Source organism: Hylobates moloch, unplaced genomic scaffold (genome assembly GCF_009828535.3).
Source record: "Hylobates moloch isolate HMO894 unplaced genomic scaffold, HMol_V3 SCAFFOLD_13, whole genome shotgun sequence".
NCBI lineage: Eukaryota > Metazoa > Chordata > Mammalia > Primates > Hylobatidae > Hylobates > Hylobates moloch.
The window spans coordinates 40,267,122-40,290,099 of NW_026652288.1; the positions used below are offsets into that span (position 1 = coordinate 40,267,122).

At 44.7% G+C, this 22,978-nt stretch overlaps 1 long non-coding RNA gene across 2 annotated transcripts in view; it reads right to left on the reverse strand.

The window, feature by feature from the left end:
- The window catches only part of LOC116480799 (uncharacterized), a 43,007-nt gene extending 27,286 nt beyond the window's left edge, over positions 1 to 15,721 (reverse strand). For both annotated transcript variants that reach the window (XR_009209294.1, XR_004251358.2), the window contains exon 1: positions 15,268 to 15,721. This is a non-coding gene — a long non-coding RNA (uncharacterized LOC116480799). The remainder of the gene's footprint in view (positions 1 to 15,267) is intronic.
- Between the last annotated feature and the right edge of the window lie 7,257 nt (positions 15,722 to 22,978).

Genomic DNA, 22,978 nt, shown 5'->3' on the forward strand with positions numbered 1-22,978 from the left:
TCAAAAAACCAGCTCCTGGATTCATTAATTTTTTGAAGGGTTTTTTGTGTCTCTATTTCCTTCAGTTCTGCTCTGATTTTAGTTATTTCTAGCCTTCTGCTAGCTTTTGAATGTGTTTGCTCTTGCTTTTCTAGTTCTTTTAATTGTGATGTTAGGGTGTCAATTTTGGATCTTTCCTGCTTTCTCTTGTGGGCATTTAGTGCTATAAATTTCCCTCTACACACTGCTTTGAATGTGTCCCAGAGATTCTGGTATGTTGTGTCTTTGTTCTCGTTGGTTTCAAAGAACATCTTTATTTCTGCCTTCATTTCATTATGTACCCAATAGTCATTCAGGAGCAGGATGTTCAGTTTCCATGTAGTTGAGCGGTTTTGAGTGAGTTTCTTAATCCTGAGTTCTAGTTTGATTGCACTGTGGTCTGAGAGACAGTTTGTTATAATTTCTGTTCTTTTACATTTGCTGAGGAGAGCTTTACTTCCAACTATGCCTCTGTAGGCTCCACCTCTGGGGGCAGGGCACAGACAAACAAAAACTCAGCAAGAACCTCCACAGACTTAAATGTCCCTGTCTGACTGACAGCTTTGAAGAGAGTAGTGGTTCTCCCAGCACGCAGCTGGAGATCTGAGAACGGACAGACTGCCTCCTAAAGTGGGTCCCTCACCCCTGAGCAGCCTAACTGGGAGGCACCCCCCAGTAGGGACAGACTGACACCTCATTCAACCGGGTACTCCTCTGAGACAAAACTTTCAGAGGAACTATCAGACAGCTGAATTTGTGGTCTCACGAAAATCCGCTGTTCTGCAGCCACCGCTGCTGACACCCAGCCAAACAGGGTCTGGAGTGGACCTCTAGTAAACTCCAACAGACCTGCAGCTGAGGGTCCTGTCTGGTAGAAGGAAAACTAACAAACAGAAAGGACATCCACACCAAAAACCCATCTGTACATCACCATCATCAAAGACAAAAAGTAGATAAAACCACAAAGATGGGGAAAAAACAGAGCAAAAAAACTGGAAACTCTAAAAAACAGAGCACCTCTCCTCCTCCAAAGGAACGCAGTTCCTCACCAGCAATGGAACAAAGCTGGATGGAGGATGACTTTGATGAGTTGAGAGAAGAAGGCTTCAGACGATCAAATTACTCCGAGCTACGAGAGGAAATTCAAAACAATAGCAAAGAAGTTAAAAACTTTGAAAAAAAATTAGAAGAATGGATAACTAGAATAACCAATGGAGAGAAGGGCTTAAAGGAGCTGATGGAGCTGAAAGCCAAGTTTCGAGAACTACGCGAAGATTGCAGAAGCCTCAGTAGCAGATGCGATCAACTGGAAGAAAGGGTATCGCTGATGGAAGATGAAATGAATGAAATGAAAAGAAGGGCTTTGTTTTCTTATCATGTATGTTTTCACTAGAGTAGCACTTCTAATTTCCTTTGAGAACTTTTTCTTTGCACTTACAACTTGGCTAAATTTAGCACAAGAAGTATAGCTTTCAGCCTGTCTCAGTTTTCAACATAGCCTTCCTCATTAAGAATAATCATTTCTTGGTTTTGACTAAAAGTAAAAGGCATGTGTCTTCCTTTAATTTGAACACTAAGAGGCCACTGGAGGATTATTCGTTGACATAATTTTAATGTTGTTGCGTCTCAAGGAATAAGGAGGGCCAAGGAGAGACAGAGAGATGGAGAAATAGCTGGTCAGGGGAGCAGTCGGAACACACACAATGTTTATCAATTAATTTTGCCATCATATAGGGGCCTGGTTCATGACCTCCCAAAATAGTTACAACAGTTACCTCAAAGACCACCTATCACAGATCACCATAACAGAGTAATAGTAATGGAAAATTTGAAGTATTGTAAGAATTACCAAAATGTGACAGAGTCACCAACTGACCACATGATAGAAACGTGGCAGATGGACGCTCCACCCATGGTTGCCAAAACCTTCAATTTGTGAAAAACACAGTATCTGCAAAGTGTAACAAATTATGCCTGAACTCAAAAGAATAAAGGGACAAATCCAGGAAATGAAAGGACCAGTCCATTCCAAGTACAGCAATATCATCAGCACAGTCTCGCTGGAGTCCTTCATCAACAAAGGAAAAAGTATCCTCAACACATTTATGTTATAACCTAAACTCCTGTTAAAGAGGTCTGGGAGATTCTTAAGGGGCTGGCCCCTTTATTCTTTCCTCTATGTTAATTTTTAAGTTCCTTACTATTACTTTTCTTTTTTGAGATGGAATTTTGCTCTTCTTGACCAGGCGTAATCTCAACTCGTTGCAACCTCCGCCTCCTGGGTTCAAGTGATTCTCCTGCCTCAGCCTCCCAAGTAGCTGGGACTACAGGACCCCGACACCATGCCTGGCTAATTTTGTATTTTTAGTAAAGACAGAGTTTCACCATGTTGGTCAGTCTGGTCTAGAACTCTTGACCTCAGGTGATCTGCTGGCTTCAACCTCCTGAAGTGCTGGGGTAACAGGTGTGGGCCACCATGCCTGGCCTCTGAATTCCTCTTATGGAGACTCATTTTCATGGTCAAAATGTCCTGAATTGACTATGGCCTGTTGGGAGGTGGGACGGAGGAAGCTACTTATGGAAAATGAACAAGGAAGGGAAGCACACCAGAAGCTAGAAAATGTTACCAATTTTTACATCAAAGACTACATGAAAAAAAGAAAGTACAAGTAGCCTGTTTTCATAGCTGACCATTGGACTGCAGACTGCACCTGCATCTACCAGGTTCTTTGTTTTTTTTTTTCGAGACAGAGTCTCGCTGTCACCCAGGCTGGAGTGCAGTGGCGCGATCTTGGCTCACTGCAGGCTCCGCCCCCCGGGGTTCACGCCATTCTCCTGCCTCAGCCTCCCGAGTAGCTGGGACTACAGGCGCCCGCCACCACGCCCGGCTAATTTTTTGTATTTTCAGTAGAGACGGGGTTTCACCATGGTCTCGATCTCCTGACCTCGTGATCCACCCGCCTCGGCCTCCCAAAGTGCTGGGATTATAGGCGTGAGCCACCGCACCCGGCCTACCAGGTTCTTCTGGATAGTCCCAGTTTTAAATTTTTGACCTGATATGCATGAACATAGTGCTACTGGTCAGACCTTTGTCCAGGTTTAACCTTCAGAAAGTAAGGTCTTCATGCAGTAGGAGGCCTGGTTAGGGACATGATTCTGCCCTGGGGCATCTGCCACTTCTGACCTGGAGGTAAATTTGGTACCTACTATTTACCTCCACACTTTAACAGCCAAGGATGGGCTGAGCACAGTGGCTCACATCAGGAACTCCAGTACTTTGGGAGGCCAAGGCAGGAGGATCACTTGAGGCCAGGAGTTCAAGACCAGCCTGAGCAACATAGTGAGACATTATCTCTGTAAAAACAAACAAAAAAACAAAACCGAGGATGGGTGGGTGGCAGGGAGCAGATCAATCTGGGAAACCATTAATCTGAGAGCTGGAAGGTCCCTTAGACCAGCCCCCCAGTAACAGATGAGACTCTGCCCTGGGATTATAGCCTAAGGTAATGCAATGAGCTTTTCTAGAGATTTGAAAATAATCAATCCTAAAACCCCCAAGCACACTGCTACTGTTTGCTATTTAATAATGTTTTCTAGGCCGGGTACGGTGGCTCATGCCTGTAATCCCAGGACTTTGGGAGGCTGAGGTGAGCGGATCACCTGAGGTCAGGAGTTCGAGACCAGCCTGGCCAACATGGTGAAACCCTATCTCAACTAAAAATACAAAACATTTGCTGGGCATGGTGGGGTGCGCCTGTAATCCCAGCTGCTTGGAAGGCTGAGGCAGAAGAATCATTTGAACCCGTGAGGCAGATGTTGCAGTGAGCCTAGATCGCGCCATTGCACTCCAGCCTAGGCTACCAGAGCGAAATTCCATCTCAAAAAAAAAATGATAATAATGTTTTCTACAAGCAAGTGGTTACTTTGTACTGCGAACTGGTGTGAAGGGATCCACCATGTGTAAGCTTTTGGAGCTGATTTTATTATCTGTGTTGTCCCAACTGGTGAAGGGAAGATGGCACACCAAAATGGGGGCATTGGTGCCAGTGCGTCAGGTAAATAGGCATCTAGAGGTCTGAGAATAGACTGCTACCATGCATTATAATCAATGCTACAATAACCTTGTAGGTTTGGTCCTCCTCTTCAGAAATTATAATGTCTTCCCTATAGTTATGCATAAACATCTTTTATGTACAAGTGCTGGAAAATCTTAATCTCCAGAGGCAAGGCCATGGAAAAGGTTTTAGATTAGTCAGCAAACATTTATTAAACTGCCCATGGGCCAACCACTGTTTTAGCCTGTGGGACAGAAAGATCAATAAATACAAGGCCTTTGGCTGGAGAAACTCACAGTTCTTGGCCTGGAATGAACAACCAACAAATCATTGCAATTCTATGTGATGTGCATTATAGTAGCATGATAATGATCTTTTCTTTTTCATGTTTTCCCCCAAATGACAACCGCTCAACAAAATGTAAATGGAGGTTACAGAGATCCAAAATCTAAAAGAATCCTTCTATACTGCCTCTCCAGGCTCCTCTGCCAAGATGCACATACCCTAAGAAAGACAATGCCTTTATCAAATCCACTCTCTCTTACTTGAAGTCAGCCTGAGGTCATAGGATGCAACTTTCCTTAGATAATTTTGCCCCATCCTTCATAAACCTTCAAATCTAGTCTGTGAAAGACTTCAAAGACAAAATAAAACAAGCAACAAAACATTTTCCTGTTATTCACATTTTTAATAACACCTGTTGACTTCATCACTTTATTCTTTTTCCACTATCAGTGTAGAAATAAAAAATTGGCTTTGAAAATAATATATTATTAACATCATCAAACATCAAAGGGATCAGGCAGAAAAAAATAACTTTGAAACTATAGAGTTTGTCTAAATAAGAGAATTGAAAAGGCAAACTTTTTTTTTTTCTTGAGACAGAGTCTTGCTCTGTCACCCAGGCTGGAGTGCAGTGGCACCATCTCGGCTCACTGCAAGCTCCGCCTCCAGGGTTCACACCATTCTCCTGCCTCAGCCTCCCAAGTAGCTGGGACGCCACCACGCCTGGCTAATTTTCTGTATTTTTTTAGTAGAGACGGGGTTTCACTGTGTTAGCCAGGATGGTCTCGATCTCCTGACCTCGTGATCTGCCTGCCTCAGCCTCCCAAAGTGCTGGGATTACAGGCGTGAGCCACCACACCCAGCCTGAAAAGGCAAACTTTTAAAATATCCTAGTTTAATAGAAAATTGTTCAAAATATGGTAAAGCAAACAGAAAAAACTTAGCAAACAGTATCATACAAAGAAAGTAAATACAGTGAGCTGAGCTTTGGGTGTGTTTGTCATGAAAATGGAAAATGAGACAGAGCTAATATGCAGTGATTTGAATAAAATATGTTATTACGAACATATTTAGTAATAAGCAAACTGAAATATATTCATCCATTCATCTACTTGATGACCAAAAGGAATAATACTTTAGATTTGGCAACTTTGGTTAAAAGGATGAAAAACTTTTGAGCTATTTAAAAAGCAAGTAATTGGGCCAGGCATGGTGGCTCATACCTGTCATCCCAGCACTCTGGGAAGCCAAGGTAAGAGGATCACTCGTGCTCAAGTATTTGAGACCAGCTTGGGCAACATAGTGAGACCTGACCCCACCTCTGCAAAAAAATTTTTAAATTAGCTAGCCATGGCAGTGCACACCTGTAGCTCCAGTTACTTGGGAGGCTGAGGTGGGAGCATCTCTTGAGCCCAGGAGTTTGAGGCTGCAGTAACCTATAATTCCACCCGTACACTTCAGCCTGGGTTACAGAATGAGACCCTGTCTCAAAAAAAAAAAAAAAAAAAAAAAAAAAATTAAATTAGACCAACTGTAGGATTAATTTAATTTGGAGTAATTTAGGAAAAAAAAGTTTCCTAAAGATATGACAACCAAAGAATGACAGAAACTTCCTTAAATATCTAAAAAGCTGCTAATGTCTTTCTTTAGATAGCTGTCACTGACAAAGGACCAAAAATGATGGCTTTTAATTTTATTAAAAATGTAAGACTTTGGGGTAAAGACGATAGAATGAAGTTAAATAACAGGCTCTACCACTCTCAACCTAAAGACAACAGAAATAGCACAAGTTCACCTGGAGTAACCAGACACAGAAACAGGTCAGGCAGTAAACTTCAGAGGGAGAAGTGCCAGATCCTCTCCCACTAAAGAAAACAGGTTTGGAGCCACTGGTCAGTACACTACAGGCAGTATCTAGGGCCATAAAGCCATAAGAATCTCCTTATGAATTTCTGAAATCATATTTGATGATTCAAGCAAAAATTGTAAAATTGAGCATATGTTGGAATGCTCAATGTGAAAAAGGAAATATTGGAAACAATTATATCTAAAAAGTAGAGAGGGTAAAGACGTAAATGAAAGTAAGTTTTCAATGCTCCACTGCAAGTACTTAAATGTTGATAGCAACAGGCTAAGTTATAGATATATACTGTAATACCTAGAGCAACCACCAAAAGAACTATGTAAGTGATATACTCGAATACAGTATAAATTAAACAAGATGGAATTTTAAAAGTGATCACGTATCCAGTGGAAGACTACAACAGGGAAACAGGAAACAAACAGAAAACAAATAATAAAATGGCAGAATTAAGCTTTAACACATCAAGAATTACTTTAAAGGTACGTGGTTTGAGTACATCAATTTACCTTTGATGTAAAGAACAGAGATGGCAGTTTAAATAAAATAAAACATAACCCAACTACATGCCATCTACAAGAACCTCACTTCAAACACAGCATAGTTAAAATAAAAAACAAACAAAAGAAAAAAGGCATATCATGCTAACATCGGTATTAAAAAAGCAAGAGTGGTTGTATGGATAACAGATAAAAAAGATTTCCAAAGACAGTTAATAAGGGCATTACATAATGTAATGAGAAACATTACAAAATAATTTAAAAATCATTACGTAAAGAGATACATTACATGATTTAAAAATCATAAAGACATATAGATACTAAATGTGTATGCATCCAACAACAGAGCTTCAAAATGCCAACAAATGCAAATTAATGCTTTTTACACAAATATGAACCATAGTAGCCTCATTAATGCAGAACTATTTTAATCTATCCATCCTTCATCAACTATTTTTCTTTTTTTTTTTTTTTTTTTTTTTTTTGAGAGGGAGTCTCACTCTGTTGTCCAGGCTGGAGTGCAATGGCATAATCTCGGCTCACTGCAACCTCCACCTCCTGGGTTCAAGTGATTCTCCTGCCTCAGCCTCCTGAGTAGCTGGGGTTACAGGAGGCCACCACCATGCCTGGCCAATTTTTTTTTTTTTGGATTATAAGTAGAGATGGGGTTTCACCATGTTGGCTAGGCTGGTCTCAAACTCCCAACCTCAGGTAATCCACACGCCTCAGCCTCCCAAAGTGCTGGGATTACAGGCGTGAGCCATTGAGCCTGGCCCATCTTCTCTTTTCCCACCCTATCTGTCTGTCCATGTGCCCAGAGGAGAAAGAATGGCATGGTATTTTCCTGTATTGATGACAGTTATTTCTAAATCATGGAGGTGGGAATGCTTGTTGATTATCTTCCTTGTTCTTTGTTATATTGATTGATTTTAAAACAAGCGTTTTTATAACAAAGTCATAAAAGTAAGTAACTAAAATAAAGTAAAATAATCTATAAGGCCGGGTGCGGTGGCTCACACCTGTAATCCCAGCACTTTGGGAGGCCGAGGTGGGTGTATCACCTGAGGTCAAAAGTTCTTGACCAGCCTGGCCAACATGGTGAAACCCTGTCTCTACTAAAAATACAAAAATTAGCCGGGCATGGTGGCAGGCACCAGTAATCCCAGCTACACAGGAGGTTGAGGCAGGAGAATCGCTTGAACTCAGGAGAAGGAGATTGCAGTGAGCCAAGATCGCGTCACTGCACTCAGCCTGGGCTACAAGAGCAAAACTCCATCTCAAAAACAACAACAACAAAAAGTCTAAATATAATTCAGTTGAATAGTTAAACTTTTTATTGACATTTCAAATTAGATTCTAATTAAATGTTAGAACAGCGTCTCATAGAAGCAGATGTAGTCAATTATGTTAACTCTGGTTTCATTTAAGCAATTTGTTTTGTGAAGGGACACAAATCCAACCAGATTTTAACAGTGTATAAATACTTACTTATTAATTCAATTACAATGACAGTACCCTCAATGCCCCATTTGAATAAAGGAGAGCATCCAATCTCTGTTCTGGGGCACTGTACATTATAGGTGTGTGGAAATACCGATGCCCTCAGCTGTGGGGCAGGCTCAGTGGGACCTGGAGTGCTGGAGCCCCTGGGCCATTCACCTCTGGTCACAAAAGCTATTGTCCATTTACCCCCAACTGCCAGGAAAATATTATTTTCAGTGGTTGTTATGATGCAAAAGAAAAGAAGCAGGGAGATTTATTAAATTTTTACATATAAGTTATGTTAGTAAATAAAGTGAACTTTCTTCTGGCTTAACTAAAAAACTATACTAGTATTTATGCCTTTTGGAAAACAAAGATGCCAATTTACATATTATGAAGCAAAGCAACTGATTATTAGGTGAGACAACCAATTACAACTGCAGAATTGTACAGGTTATGAGTAACATGTATAATATTTCATAGCAACAATCTTTTAAGACTATGTGAAGAGACTCAGTGAAGCAGAAATTAGAACAGAATTAATACTACTGTGTATGCTCTCAGTTCACCTATTTATCAGAACTGTAAACTATCTCATTAATAATTTTTATTTCGATAAGACGTTGAAGTGATATTTTGGATAATGCTAACATTTTAGGTGAAATAAAACAATTTCACCAATTTTTAACTTTTCCAAAGTGACTACTAGAAAACCTAAAATGACGTACGTGTCTGGCATTGTATTTCTATTGGAAAGCACTGCTCTACAGAGAAATGCTCTAGGGAGGCAGAAACATGAGAACCACAAGAGAGGTGGATGTAGGGAAGTGACAGACACATCTAGTGGGTACCTTCAGGTGCCGACAGCAGGAACCCAGGAGATTTGGGTGCGGACAGACCCTAATCTATGCACAGCAGGAGACTAGCATGGCTGACACTAGGGTGCTGAGCTGACATACAGAACTATTCAGCTTTATAAACATGAGGTAAAAATACCACTAAGTCACTGGCAGTCCACAGAATAATAGAAACGAAAATTAATAGCTCACTGCAGTCTCAGACTCCTGGGCTCAAGAGATCCTCCTACCTCAGCCTTCCTAGTAGTTCGGACTACAGGCACACACCACCGTGCCATGCTAATTTTTTTTTTTTTTTTTTTTTAAAGACAGGGTCTCACTCTGTCAGCCAGGCTGGAGTGCAGTGGCACAATCTCGGCTCACTGCAGCCTCGACCTCCGGGGCCAAAATGATCCTCCCACCTCAGCCTCCCAAGTAGCTGGAGCCACAAACATGTGCCACCATGCCTGAATAATTTCTGTATTTTTTTGTTAAGACAGAGTTTAGGCATGTTGTCTGGGCTGGTCTTGAACTCCAGAGCTCAAGTGATCCACCCATCTTGGCTTCCCAAAGTGTTGGGATTACAGGCGTGAGCCACTGCACTTGGCCTAATTTTTTTTCTGAAGAGATGAGGTCTTGCTATGTTGCCCAGACTGGTCTCAAACTTCTGGCTCAAGTAGTCCTCCCACCTTGGCCTTCCAAAGTGCTGGGATGACAGATGTCAGCCACCACACTGGCCCATTCTTTCTTTTATACTGAGTATTCAGAATTTTTTTTAAATGTGTTTTCCACTTACAGCATTTCTCAGGTTGGACTAGCCATCTTTCAAGTGCTCAGCAGCCACATGTGGCAAGTGCCTGCCTTATTAGACAGCACCGCTCTGGAGGGTGATTTTATGTACATCCCCACTGCTCTCTGCCTCCTTTATTCCCATCTACCCCACACCCCTGCAGTCTGTGACTATCGTGTCCCTCTCTCCTCTCTTCCTGTCTCGTGATCCTTTAATATGGAGAATTATTTCCAATTCTTAACATCCTGCCCTGATTTTTTTCTGTCTTACATTCAAGGGTCACAGTTTTCCTCTCAACCCTCATTTCAGTCTTTTCCCATAAGATGTGACGTGCCTTTTTGTCTTGGTTGGGTATTTATTTACAATACAAGAATGATTGTTTTCTTTGATACATTAGTGACTTACATACTTTTCATGTTTTTTGAGTACCTCTTTCTTGACAGAATTTCAAATTAATTCTAGAGTTAAACCCTTTTTTTTTGGAGATGGAGTCTTGCTCTGTCGCCCAGGCTGGAGTGCAGTGGTGCGATCTCAGCTCACTACAACCTCTGCCTTCCAGGTTCAAGTGATTCTTCTGCCTCAGCCTCCAAGTAGCTGGGATTACAGATTTGCACCACCATGCCTGGCTAATTTTTCTCTTTTTAGTAGAGAGAGAGTTTTACCATTTTGGCTAGGCTGGTCTTGAACTCCTGACCTCAAGTGATCTACCCCTCTCAGCCTCCCACAGTGCTGGGATTACAGGGGTGAGCCATGGCGCCGAACCTAGAAAGCTTATTTTATTGTATTTTATTTATTATTGTAATTTTTTTTTTGAGATGGAGTCTTGCTGTGTCACCCACAGCGAGACTGGTGATTTCTCTATCATCTACAGTTAGTAAACATTCTCCCCAGTTTATGCAAAAAGTAACAAAACCATTGCAGATGACACTGGGTGACACAAAGACTATCTGCCAAATACCTACCCACAAGCTCAACAATTTTAAACTGTTAGGATCATTGGCTCTAATCACCATGACATGAGGTCACAACCAAACCGTCAAGCGCTAAACAGACAGAATGTTTCCACTCCTCATCCACTGTGTGGAGAAGCACAGAGCTTACCCACTGGGGCGCTGCATCAGAAGAGACACACATGCACCGGGGTTTGCGCTTGAATGGAGCGATCAAACTACCATCCCCACAGCTCCTCTGCTCACGGGCACTGCAGTCTGTGGCCTCATGTCCTTTGGGGGATGCAGTGGGAAGGTAACCCACATGCCAGTGACACCATCAAGAAAGAGACACTGTGGCACTTTGCCCTGATTTCTCGGGGGCCTTTTCTCTTTTCCTTTGGGTTGTTTAGATTTCCCTATTGTTCACCTGACCACTCTCGTGCAGCCCAAAACCATAGCTTAAGTCATCAGCTAGGCATTTCTTCGTGTAACTATTGAAAGGTGAGCCTTACCTGTTCAATCTCTAGAGAAATTTGTTCAAAATCTGGACCTAGAAGAATAAATAAACAAGATTTGCCTGAGTAGGTTTGGCTTCTTCCTTCTTGGGGGAAGTCCTTAAGAAATATCAGCCACTTGGCCAGGTGCCCGCCTGTAATCCCAGCACTTTGGGAGGCCTAGGCGGGTGGATCACCTGAGGTCAGGAGTTCAAGACCAGCCTGGCCAACATGGTGAAACCCCGTCTCTACTAAAAATACTAAAAAATTAGCTGGGCGTGGTGGTGGGCTCCTGTAATCCCAGCTACTCTGGAGGCTGAGGGAAGAGAATTGCCAGAACCCAGGACATGGAGGTTGCAGTGAGCTGACACAGTGCCACAGAACTCCAGCCTGGGAGACAGAGTGAGACTCCATCTCAAAAAAAAAAGAAATATTAGCCCATTTGCCCAACAACTCCTTGTGACCCTCCTTCAGGAACACAGGGCAAATCCCCCCCGCGCCACACACTATAGCGCAGGACAGACCCACAGAGAACAAGACCCAAGAGAACCCACCATAATACAAACTCAGGGCGGGGTTTCCACCACCAAATGTTCAAGCTTGCAGTGGGTGGGGGAGGGTGGTGGGTCCTGAGCTCCAGATTTTCGTGGAGGTGGGAGGTGGGCATCAGGCTTTGAGGAGACGTGTAGGCCCAAATTACATCTGTGCAAACTCACACACAATGAAGATTACACTAGGTCGGGTGAGATGGTTTAGAAATGACAGAAAGCAGAGAGAGAGGCTGAAAATATAGGCTTCTCTGTAAACTGTGAGGACAGTAAATGCCAGCAACAACCCAGGAGTTTACAGCCACATTTCTTCAATTAACAGGGCAAAGTTAGAGCAGCAACAACCAGTCAAGGGCCAGGCACTTCCCCTGGGGCAACTGATGTAAACCTGGAAATCAGCCGCCCTCGGTGTCACCATTTCATGATGAATCAAATATACAGGGAAGTTCATTGATGAGTTCGGCATCAGAAAGCTAATAAATAAAGCCAGAGTCCCAGGCATATACTGAATGTTCATTGACTGAAAGTCAACCTCACTGGATAAGCACAAAGAAACTTTCCACATCCCTTAAGATATCCTCTCTGGTGGGTATTTGCTCTGTAAATTACATGTACAGAAGAAAAAGAAGAAAATGAAAACTCAGGAAAGTAAACACACTTCTAAACTCATGAATAGTAAAATACGGAAATATCCTTGAGAATCTATGAGAATATCTAAAGAAAATGCAATATAGGAGGGTAAAAAGGCCATTTGGCAAAGCCTACAAAATGACTCGAAAATATGGTTCACAAGAAAACTTACCTTCCAGTGCATCCAAAACAGAAGAACAGCAAAAGAAGCTCTTGATTCCTACTGACGTGAGAACAATATCAGCACAAACAGAAGGAAATCAGGCCAAAAGAAAAAAAGTTACAGGCCAATTTCTAAACCGCTGTTAGATGTAAAACAAATGAGAAAGTCCTGCCTTAACCAATAAACCAGAGCAAACACTATGCACTTCAAACACTGGGGGACATGGGTGGGGGTGAGCCTGTTCTGTGCAGGACCCTTATGGGGAGAGTCTTTAACCCCTGTTCAAATGAGAAAGTCCTGCCCTAACCAATAAACCAGAGCAAACACTGTGCACTTCAAACACTGGGGGACGTGGGTGGGGGTGAGCCTGTTCTGTGCAGGACCCATATGGGAGAGTCTTTAACCCCTCCTCAGACTAATGCCATAAACTACCAAAAACACAATTCATGGAATTTCAAAGGAGACCAATTACTTAGAAATGCAGCTATCAGGATGCTTTAATTTTTTCTGACATATTAATAGGCATGTTGCTGTGGTAGTTTTAAAAAATGGCTCAACATTTCTTGCCACTCCTCCCTTTGAGAGGCAGAATCGATGTCCTGTCTCCCCGATCCTGGGTGGATTTGCTGTGCTACCTCATAAAAGACCTCTCAGCATCTGCCCTGGAGCCCTGTGCCACCTAAGAATTCTGACTACCCTGAGGCTGCCAGGCTGTAAGGAAGTCAAGGCCATATGGAAACACTACATGTAGGCACTCAGTCCCAGCTGAGCCCCCTCTTCCAACATCCTAAGCCAGGTATCAGATATGAGGAAACAAGCCTCCAAATGGTTCCAGACCCCAGCTGTTGAGTCTTCCGTGCTGAAGCCAGATATCACGGAATAGAGACAAGTGGGCTACCCTTGTGCTCTGTCTGAAATCCTGACTATAAGCATGAGAATCCACATAACATAATAAAATGATTGTTTGAGCCACTAAATTTTGGTGTAATTTCTGACATAGTAATAGTGCCTATAACAGCCACCTTAACATATTAAGTGACTGAGAAATGTTATTTGGAATTGTCATTGGGAAGCAGTGACAACCATGAAGGCTATTTGGAGATGCTGTCAGATGACATAAAACTGCTGTGGTCTCCTGTTAACAATGCCCCATACCGGAGGGGTCTACGGCCTATATTCAACATGGAAGGAAACACTACATTTTGGCTAGAGGTATGTGAAAATTTACACGGGCCCTTCTCATGGGCCCCTAAACTTGGCTGATGGAACTGCGGGTAATAAACTCAGAATTAGAGGGAGTCAAATGCATCAAGGTTGCTCATGAAAGAGCTGCGGTTACCAACTCAAGTGTAGACAAGAAAAGAGAGAGAGGAAAAAAATGGTAGCTCAGCAGGGAGGTCAGAGGGATAGCCGGTCTTAGTTTCCAGACATGCAGGAAAAGGACACCCATCTGAGTAATGGATTGAGGGTCAGTATTAAGATATGGAGAAATATCAAGGAGAAACATTAGTGGCTAATGCTGGACATTTCCACAGCTCTCACATAACCACAAAAACTTAGCTTAATTTTAGTAACAATGTCAGAAGCAGAGGGGTGCTGAGAATTAAGGATAAGGCCTATGAAGAATGTGGGGGCTGTTTTATAAAGCACCGAATCTTCACACCTCATGAAGAGAGAGACCTGGAGCCTATAGATATCTCATTCACACTATGAAATAAATCCTACAAACTCAGAGATCCACCAACTAAAATTTTAATGGATTTAGGAAGATAGTGTCATTACCATTATATATATATTATATACATTATATTGTATATATACACGTATATATGTGTATATATGTATATACACATATATATTATATATATTTATATTGTGTGTGTGTGTATATGTGTGTGTATATATATATATATAATGGTAATGACCAAGGCGGGCGGATCACCCGAGGTCGGGAGCTCGAGACCGGCTTGACCAACATGAAGAAACCCCATCTCTACTAAAAATACAAAATTAGCTGGACGTGGTGGCGCATGCCTACAATCCCAGCTACTCGCGAGACTGAGGCAGGAGAATCGCTTGAACCCCGGAGGCGGAGGTTGCAGTCAGCAGAGACTGCACCACTGCACTCCAGCCTAGGCAACGAGAGCGAAATTCCGTCTCAAAAAAAAAAAAAAAAAAATCAAAGTTGTTTCTTTCACAAAAGTTACTCCACATACGTGCTCCAAAAATAAGATTTCAAAGACATTGGGGAAAATACTACTACTAAGATATCAAAACCAGGAACTTACTTCCTTTAAAACAATTCCAAACTAACTCGCTGTGCCTTTCACAGAAATTTCCCACAATATGATTTTATAAAGCCTGAGAAGTTGCTGCTGTTAGGAAAACCACCAAAACTAAAAATTGGTTTAATTAGCAACAACAAAAAAATGCCATTTTAACTGGCTGTCCTTATCAGAGACAGTCCACTAAATAATACAACTGGCAAAAAGTGAGGTTTTTTAAAGGTTGGGGTGCCTTATTATAAACATAATATAAACCAGGAATGTGTTTTATTTAATAAACCTCAATCTGCCGGTCACTCCGTCCCTTCGAGGCGTTCTGCAACAAAACAGCTGCCTAGAAATAAAAGGGCGTTTTACCCCAGTAGGATGAAAAAGCCCCGTTTTTTACCTTTAATCGCGAGACAATACGGGTCAGAGGTCAGGAAATTATGTCAGCACCAATGCGCGCGCCCACGAGTCCGGTGGACTGATGGGGAAGGGCCGGGACGCAGCCCGAGTCCCAGTTCCTGCCGTAGCGATAGCCGATTTCCCAGCCGCGGACGCTGAAAGCGAGGACTCCACGCCGATGACCCTCCGGCATCCCATGTCCGGCGAGCGCTTGGCCGAACAGCCCAAGACTGCGGAATCACACTTGCCACTGTGCACCTGGACGCCATCTGCAGACCCAGCGTGCGCCGGGCTTCTGGAAACTGGAGAGCGGGCTTCCGGAAACGGTGACCAATGGGAAACGTGAACAGATGTTACTAGGCGGCAGTCCGTTTCCAGGCAACACAGAAGGAAGGGACGCTCTCAGTCACCCTCAAATAGACGGAGTTTTCAGCCAATGGATGTGTAGGTTTGCTCCAGATTAGCCAATAAGAAGTGTTTGGGGCCGGCCTAGCGCGGCGGCTCACGCCGGTAATCCCAGCACTTTGGGAGGCCGAGGCGGGCGGATCACGAGGTCAGGAGATCGAGACCACGGTGAAACCCCGTCTCTACTAAAAATACGAAAAATTAGCCGGGCGTGGTGGCGGGCGCCTGTGGTCCCAGCTGCTCGGGAAGCTGAGGCGGCAGAATGGCGTGAACCCGGGAGGCGGAGCTTACAGTGAGCGGATATCACCCCACTGCGCTCCAGCCAGGGCGACAGAGCGAGACTCTGTTTCAAAAAAAAAAAAAAAAAAAAAAGAAGAAGTGCTTGGGGCTGACCTGCCTACAAGCACAGCAGAAACTTTCCTGCGCATTTCTGCGCTGGAACGCTTACCCGCCGCGCCAAACCAAAACTTTGCAATCACGTTTGGTGCTGTTTCCTGCACTTTCTTGGAGATTAGCACCAGGCGCTAGAGACCCTCCCACCTCGCCCATGTCCACCGCCCGGTGAACCTTGTGCACCGCCAGTCTTGTGATCAACAAACAGGCGGGCCGGGCGCGGTGGCTCACGCTTGTAATCCTAGCACTTTGGGAGGCCGAGGCGGGCGGATCACGAGGTCAGGAAATCGAGACCACGGTGAAACCCCGTCTCTACTAAAAAATACAAAAAAAAAAAAAAAATTAGCCGGGCGTGGTGGCGGGCGCCTGTAGTCCCAGCTCCTCGGAGAGGCTGAGGCAGGAGAATGGCGTGAACCCGGGAGGCGGAGCTTGCAGTGAGCCGAGATTGCGCCACTGCACTCCAGCCTGGGCTACAGAGCGAGACTCCGTCTCAAAAAAAAAAAAAAAAAAAAAAAAAAAAAAAAACAAAAACAAAAACAGGCTAGTAAAGTATAAAAATAAAATAAAGGAAATGTAGCCGGGCGTGGTGGCGTGCGCCTGTAATCCCAGCTACTCCGAAGGCTGATGCAGAAGAATCGCTTGAACCCCGGAGGTGGAGGTTGCGGTGAGCCGAGATCGCGCCACTGCATTCCAGCTTGGACAGCAAGAGCAAAACTCCGTCTGAACACAATAAAATAAAATAAAGGAAATGGGGCCGGGCGCGGTGGCTCACGCCTGTAGTTCCAGCACTTTGGGAGGCCGAGGCGGGCTGATTACTTGAGGTCAGGAGTTCGAGAACAGTCCGGCCGCCAACATGATGAAACCCCCGTCTGTACTAAAAATACAAAACTTAGCCAGCCATGCTGGCGGGCGCCTATAATCCCACCTAGTCGGGAGGCGGAGGCACAAGAATCGCTTCCCGGGAGGCGGAGGTTGCAGTAAGCCGAGATCCCGTCCCTGCGCTCCAGCCTGGGAGACAGAGTGAGACTCCGTCTTAAAATAAAATAAAATAGGCCAGGCGCAATGGCTCACGCCTGTAATGCCAGCACCTTGGGAAGCCGAGGCGGCTGGAATGCCTGAGCTCAGGAGTTCGAGACCATCCTGGGCAACGTGGTGAAACCCCGTCTCTACTAAAAATACAAAAATTGGCCGGGCGCGGTGGCTCAACGCCTGTAATCCCAGCACTTTGGGAGGCCGAGTCGGGTGGATCACCTGAGGTCGGGAGTTCAAGACCAGCCTGACCAACATGGAGAAACCCTGTCTCTACTAAAAATACAAAATTAGCCGGGGTGGTGGCGCATGCCTGTAATCCCAGCTACTCGGGAGGCTCAGGCAGACGAATCGCTTGAACCGGGGAGACGGAGGTTGCGGTGAGCCAAGATCGCGCCATTCCACTCCAGCCTGGGCAACAAGAGTGAAACTCCGTCTCAAAAAAAAAAAAAAAAATTAGCGGGGCGTGGTGGCCCATGCCTGTAATCCTAGCTATTTGGGAGGCTGAGGCAGGAGAATCACTTGAACCCGGGAGGCGGAGTTTGCAGTAAGGGAAACTCCGTCTCTAAATAAATAAGTAAAAAGGAAATGGATAAAGGAAAAATTAATGCATGAAATAAAACAAATGCTTTCGCTGACGGGCTCCATCTTTGCAAAACCGAACCTAGGACAATGTGCACGTTTCTAACTAGCAATTCCGGAGGACAGAGCCAGGAGGCAGCATGAACTTGATTTTCTGTAGTTAAGAGTTGTCAGTAAAGTCAGTGTTTGCAGGCATTTTCAGTGTTCTGCAGTGGGCTTCAGTTCCGATCGCAGCGTGGCAGGCCAGGTTTCCATTAGCAACCAGAACAGTTTCCACTAACCCTTTACTATAATTTTGATGAATGCATAAGTTAAACGTTAAAGAAATGGAGAAAGTGGTGCCTGAGTGTCAGGTATGGAATGCGAAAACGAACCCATTAAGACCCCGCCTGGGTCTTCTCAGACCCTAAAGTCTGATCCAATAATAATAGCATTCTTATACATTCACCTCGGCCTGTCTTAAGATTCAGAAACTTTCCAAGACTCTAAAGAAATCTTTCCAGACCCTAGGCCCTGGTTAAAGATTAGATGTTGATTGAATGCAACACTCCTGCTTATAGGTGCAATCCCACCATAGCATTGAGCTTAAGATGTCTATAAGCGCTAGAAAAAAAACTTGAAACTTTGAGTTGGTCTGGTGAGTTACTTGGCTTCTCCATGTAACTGGCTGCAGAAATAAACTCCCTTCTTTCCCAGTCTGTCTGCATCTTATTGGACAATCGCGACGGACCGGCTCAGCAAACTCCTCTTTTGTGTGGTTATCTGGAACGCTTTGGGAGGGAACATTTTAAATTTTCTATTTCTTTTTTTTCTTTTCTTTTTTTTTTGAGACGAGTCTCGCTCTGTCGCCCAGGCTAGAGTGCAGTGGCGCAATCTCGGCTCACTGCAAGCTCCGCCTCCCGGGTTCACGCCATTCTCCTGCCTCAGCCTCTCCGAGTAGCTGGGACTACAGGCGCCCGCCACCACGCCCTGCTAATTTTTTTTTTTTTGTATTTTTAGTAGAGACGGGGTTTCACCGTGGTCTCGATCTCCTGACCTCGTGATCCGCCCGCCTCGGCCTCCCAAAGTGCTGGGATTACAAGCGTGAGCCACCGCGCCCGGCCTTAAATTTTCTATTTCAAAGAGTTCTATCGGCACTCTTGCACTGTGTTTCTCTGCCTAACCAGGGATCTGAGTTCTCCTGGACTCAAATATCCAGCCACAGAGTCCAGAAGCCCACACCTCCACATTCTGGGACTGTTCCCCAAACACAGGGAGAATCTGCAGAAAATATGCATAAAAACCTTACCATTCTTCGCAATAAAACTCCACATTACAAACTGGCGAAAACGGAGGATTTTAGCCCGAATACATTTTTCATCTATTTGAAACCATTCATTTCCTTTTTACAGTTTTGGAGTGAAGTTTCAAAATCAACAAGCACCTCCCTCCCAGGTTTATCCTTATGTAAGGTGCCCCCTCTGCACATGCAACATTGAGTAAACCTTGAAAATATGATGCTAAGTGAAAGAAGCCAGTCACGAAAGACCACTTGTTATGTAATTCCATTTAAATAAAATGTCCAAAATAGACCAATACATAGAAACAGAAAGTAGATTAGTGGTGGCCCAGGGTTAGGGGAGTTGGGGGGAAATGGAGGGATATGGGCTTTACTTTGGGGTAATGAAAATGGTCTAAAATTTATTGTGGTGCTGTTTGCACAACAGTGCAAATATACTGAAAACCGTTGAATTTTACACTTTCAATGGGTGGCTTCTGTGGTATGTTATTAATATTTCTCAATAAAACTTAAAAAAAATAGTGCCTGTGTGTCTTTTTATGTATTATTCCTCCTGAGTCCAGTCCACATTTTTTTTTTTTTTTTTTTTTTGAGACGGAGTCTTGCTCTGTCGCCCAGGCTGGAGTGCAGTGGCGCATCTCCGCTCACTGCAAGCTCCGCCTCCCGGGTTCACGCCATTCTCCTGCCTCAGCCTCTCCGAGGAGCTGGGACTACAGGCGCCCGCCACCACGCCCGGCTAATTTTTTGTATTTTTAGTAGAGATGGGGTTCCACCGTGGTCTCGATCTCCTGACCTCGTGATCCGCCCGCCTCGGCCCAAAGTGCTAGGATTACAAGCGTGAGCCACCACGCCCGGCCAGTCCACATTTTTACACTTGATGAAGAAATTAAGATTTTGTTTCTTCTTCTTCTTCTTCTTCTTTTCTTCTTCTTCTTCTTCTTCTTCTTCTTCTTCTTCTTCTTCTTCTTTTCTTCTTCTTCTTCTTCTTCTTCTTCTTCTTCTTCTTCTTCTTCTTCTTCTTCTTCTTCTTCTTCTTCTTCTTCTTCTTCTTCTTCTTCTCCTCCTCCTCCCCCTCTCCCTCCCCTCCCCCTCCCCCTCCCTCTCCTTCTCCTCCTCCTCCTCCTCCTCATCCTCCTCCTCCTCCTTCCCCTTCCCCTTCCCCTTCTTCTTCTTCTCCTTCTTCTTCTTCTTCTCCTTCTTCTTCTTTTTTTTTTTTTGAGACAGAGTCTCCCTCTGTTGCCCAGACTGGAGTGCAGTGGCACGATCTTGGCTCACTGCAACCTCCAGGCTAATTTTTGTATTTTTAGTAGAGACAGTGTTTCACCATGTTGGCTAGATTGGTCTCCAACTTCTGACCTCAAGTGAGTCAACCACGTTGGTCTCCCAAATTGCTGGGATTACAGGCGTAAGCCACCGCGCCTGGCCCAAGATTTAGTTTCTGTTGTTTCAGATGCCCTAGGACCATCTTATTCTACCTTAATTTCTGATGCATCATCTCAGTGGAAATTTTACATTAGGTCCCAAAGTTACTCTTTTTAAGATTTTATCAGCTGGGTGCAGTGGCTCACACCTGTAATCTCAACACTTTGGGAGGCCAAGGTGGGAGGATCAGTTGAGCCAAGGAGTTCAAGGCCAGTCTCTGCAACATAGTGAGACCCACATATCTACAAAAAAAATTTTTTTTTAATTAGGTGGATGTATTGGTACATGCCTGTGGTCTCAGCTACTAGGTAGGCTCAGGCGGGAGGATCACTTGAGCCCAGGATGTTGAGGCTATGGTGGCCATGATTATACCACTGCACTCCAGCCTGGGTGACAGAGTGAGACCCTGTCTAAAAACAATGTTTTTGTAATTAGAATTTTTTTTTAGAAAACAAAGTATACACTTAGTGAGTTGATACAAATGAATGACTTTTATAATCTACAGAAACCAAAATGAATAAATAAGTAAATAAAAATCCACAGCCATTCTTCTCATGTGAGTCTGTGGTGTCTCTGAGTTGTAAGAATTACGAATTATTATTAATAAATATGCATGACAAGGACTCAATAAAGGATAGGCATTAATGAATTGCAATCCACACTTACTGGGGTAAGGCCTTTAAAGATGTAAGAAAAAGAAAGAGAAAAGGCATTGAAAAACTGCATTGCCTACCAAAACGCTAAAGTTTACCTAAGTCCATTAATCAGCGCGCACACACACACGCAGTGGGTGTGTAAAATGGTCAACACAGTCTCCCACGAATGTATCCCCTTATTAATAGGTCTGTGGGGGTAAGAGATGAGGTTCTATAGATCCTGGAATCAGGGATGGGTAATCTGTGAGGTCCCTGGGGTGACAGAGGAGGGTCTGTAGATTAGTGATGGGTGGTCTTTGGGATAGTGATGAGGTCCATGGAATCAATGATTGTGGGTATGTCGGGTCAGCGATGAGGGAATCTGGTGTCAGTGATGGGATGTGTGTGGGATCGATGAGACAGTATGGAATCAATCTGTGAGAGCCAGATTTGTGGTGTCATCTCTCATGGTGATGCGTCCTGATCTATGTGTCAGTGGTGGGGTCAGAGTGTGGCTGTCAGGTCCCTGCCACTGTGTGTTCTGGGTCTGGCCAAGTGCACAGATTCCCTTACCTGGTCCTGGCTGGAGAGGCTCTTCTCAAGGACTCCTCTCGTGAAAGGTTGGTTGGCAGTGTTTTTGGTTTTTTTGTTTGTTTTTTGCGGGGGGCGGGGGTTGGCTTTTTCTTTTGGGTTTGTTTTTGAGTCTTAGAGACCACAGACACGTGGAGCTTGTAGGAAGAAATTTTTGTCTGGGCAGTCGCTAGGTCCTTTGGGCCAAGCCATCTAATGGGAGCGAAGCTGACCATTCCCTCAGCAGGGTTCAGACCTAGAGGGTCGCTTTAAGGTGTCCACACGGTGGCGTGCAAGTGGGTTGTGGCTTTGAGGGGCAGGTGGGCGGGAAGAAACAACTAAGAAAGACACAGGAGCGCTCCTCAGGCTGGATCTGTCACAGCTGGAAGAACAGCCTCCCTAACCCGCCAGGCGCCAATGGGAGGTGCCTCTGGGCTGTGAGAGGCTGGCGGACGCGGGACCCCCAGACCCAGAAAGCCCGGGCACAGAGTCTGCTACTGCCAGACGCTGAGACGTTGCCGTGGGAACCAAGGGCCTTTCGGGTCAGATCAGAGCTTTTCTCAGACAATTCTTTCGGTAACTGGCGAGCTCCTGTCCAGCCACGCCCCTGTGAAGGCCTAGTGTGCCCTCTCCCGCAGAATCTTCTTTGGTCTGAGAGCCACTTGTTTCTTACATCCCTGCGCTGATCTCGCCGTCTGCTCCTACCTACCCCAGGCATTTGCCGCATGCTGGTCCTCTATTTCCTGACAGGCGGGCCGGCTCTCCAGCTTCTGCGAGGACAGTTCAACTTACGGAGGAGGGGGTAGGTGCAGGGCAGCAGGGCCGAGGGGAGTAGGAGGGAGTTGGGGGAGCAGGGGCTCATTTTTCTTTGTAGCTCAGATTCCTAAGCCTGTGACTTTGAGAATCGGTGTCTTCCTTGCAACATTTCAATCTGAGGCTCCCGGGGAGAGGACAGAGTTGGAGCCGGATGGAAGCGTGGTGGGGAGAGGGGTGGGTGTAGGGAACATGGAGAATGTGTCTGCGGTGTCTTTATTCCTAGCACCTTAGTTCGCCTGTTGGAGTTTCCCAGTCTGTTCCAGGCGCACTCTCTCGACCCTGAAGGGACCTGAGCGGGGATGTTGGTCGCCAATGTGTAGCTCCCATGGACTGGATTAGAATTGGTCCCACAAACTTTTTTTTTTTTTTTTTTTGAAGGAGTCTCGCTCTGTCACCCTGGCTGGAGTGCAGTGGCGCGATCTCGGCTCACCGCAACCTCCGCCTCCCGGGTTCAAGCGATTCTCCCGCCTCAGCCTTCCGAGTAGCTGGGATTACAGGCGCATGCCATCACACCCGCCTAATTTTTGTATTTTCAGTAGAGGCAGGGTTTCATCATGTTGGCCAAGCCGTTCTCAAACTTC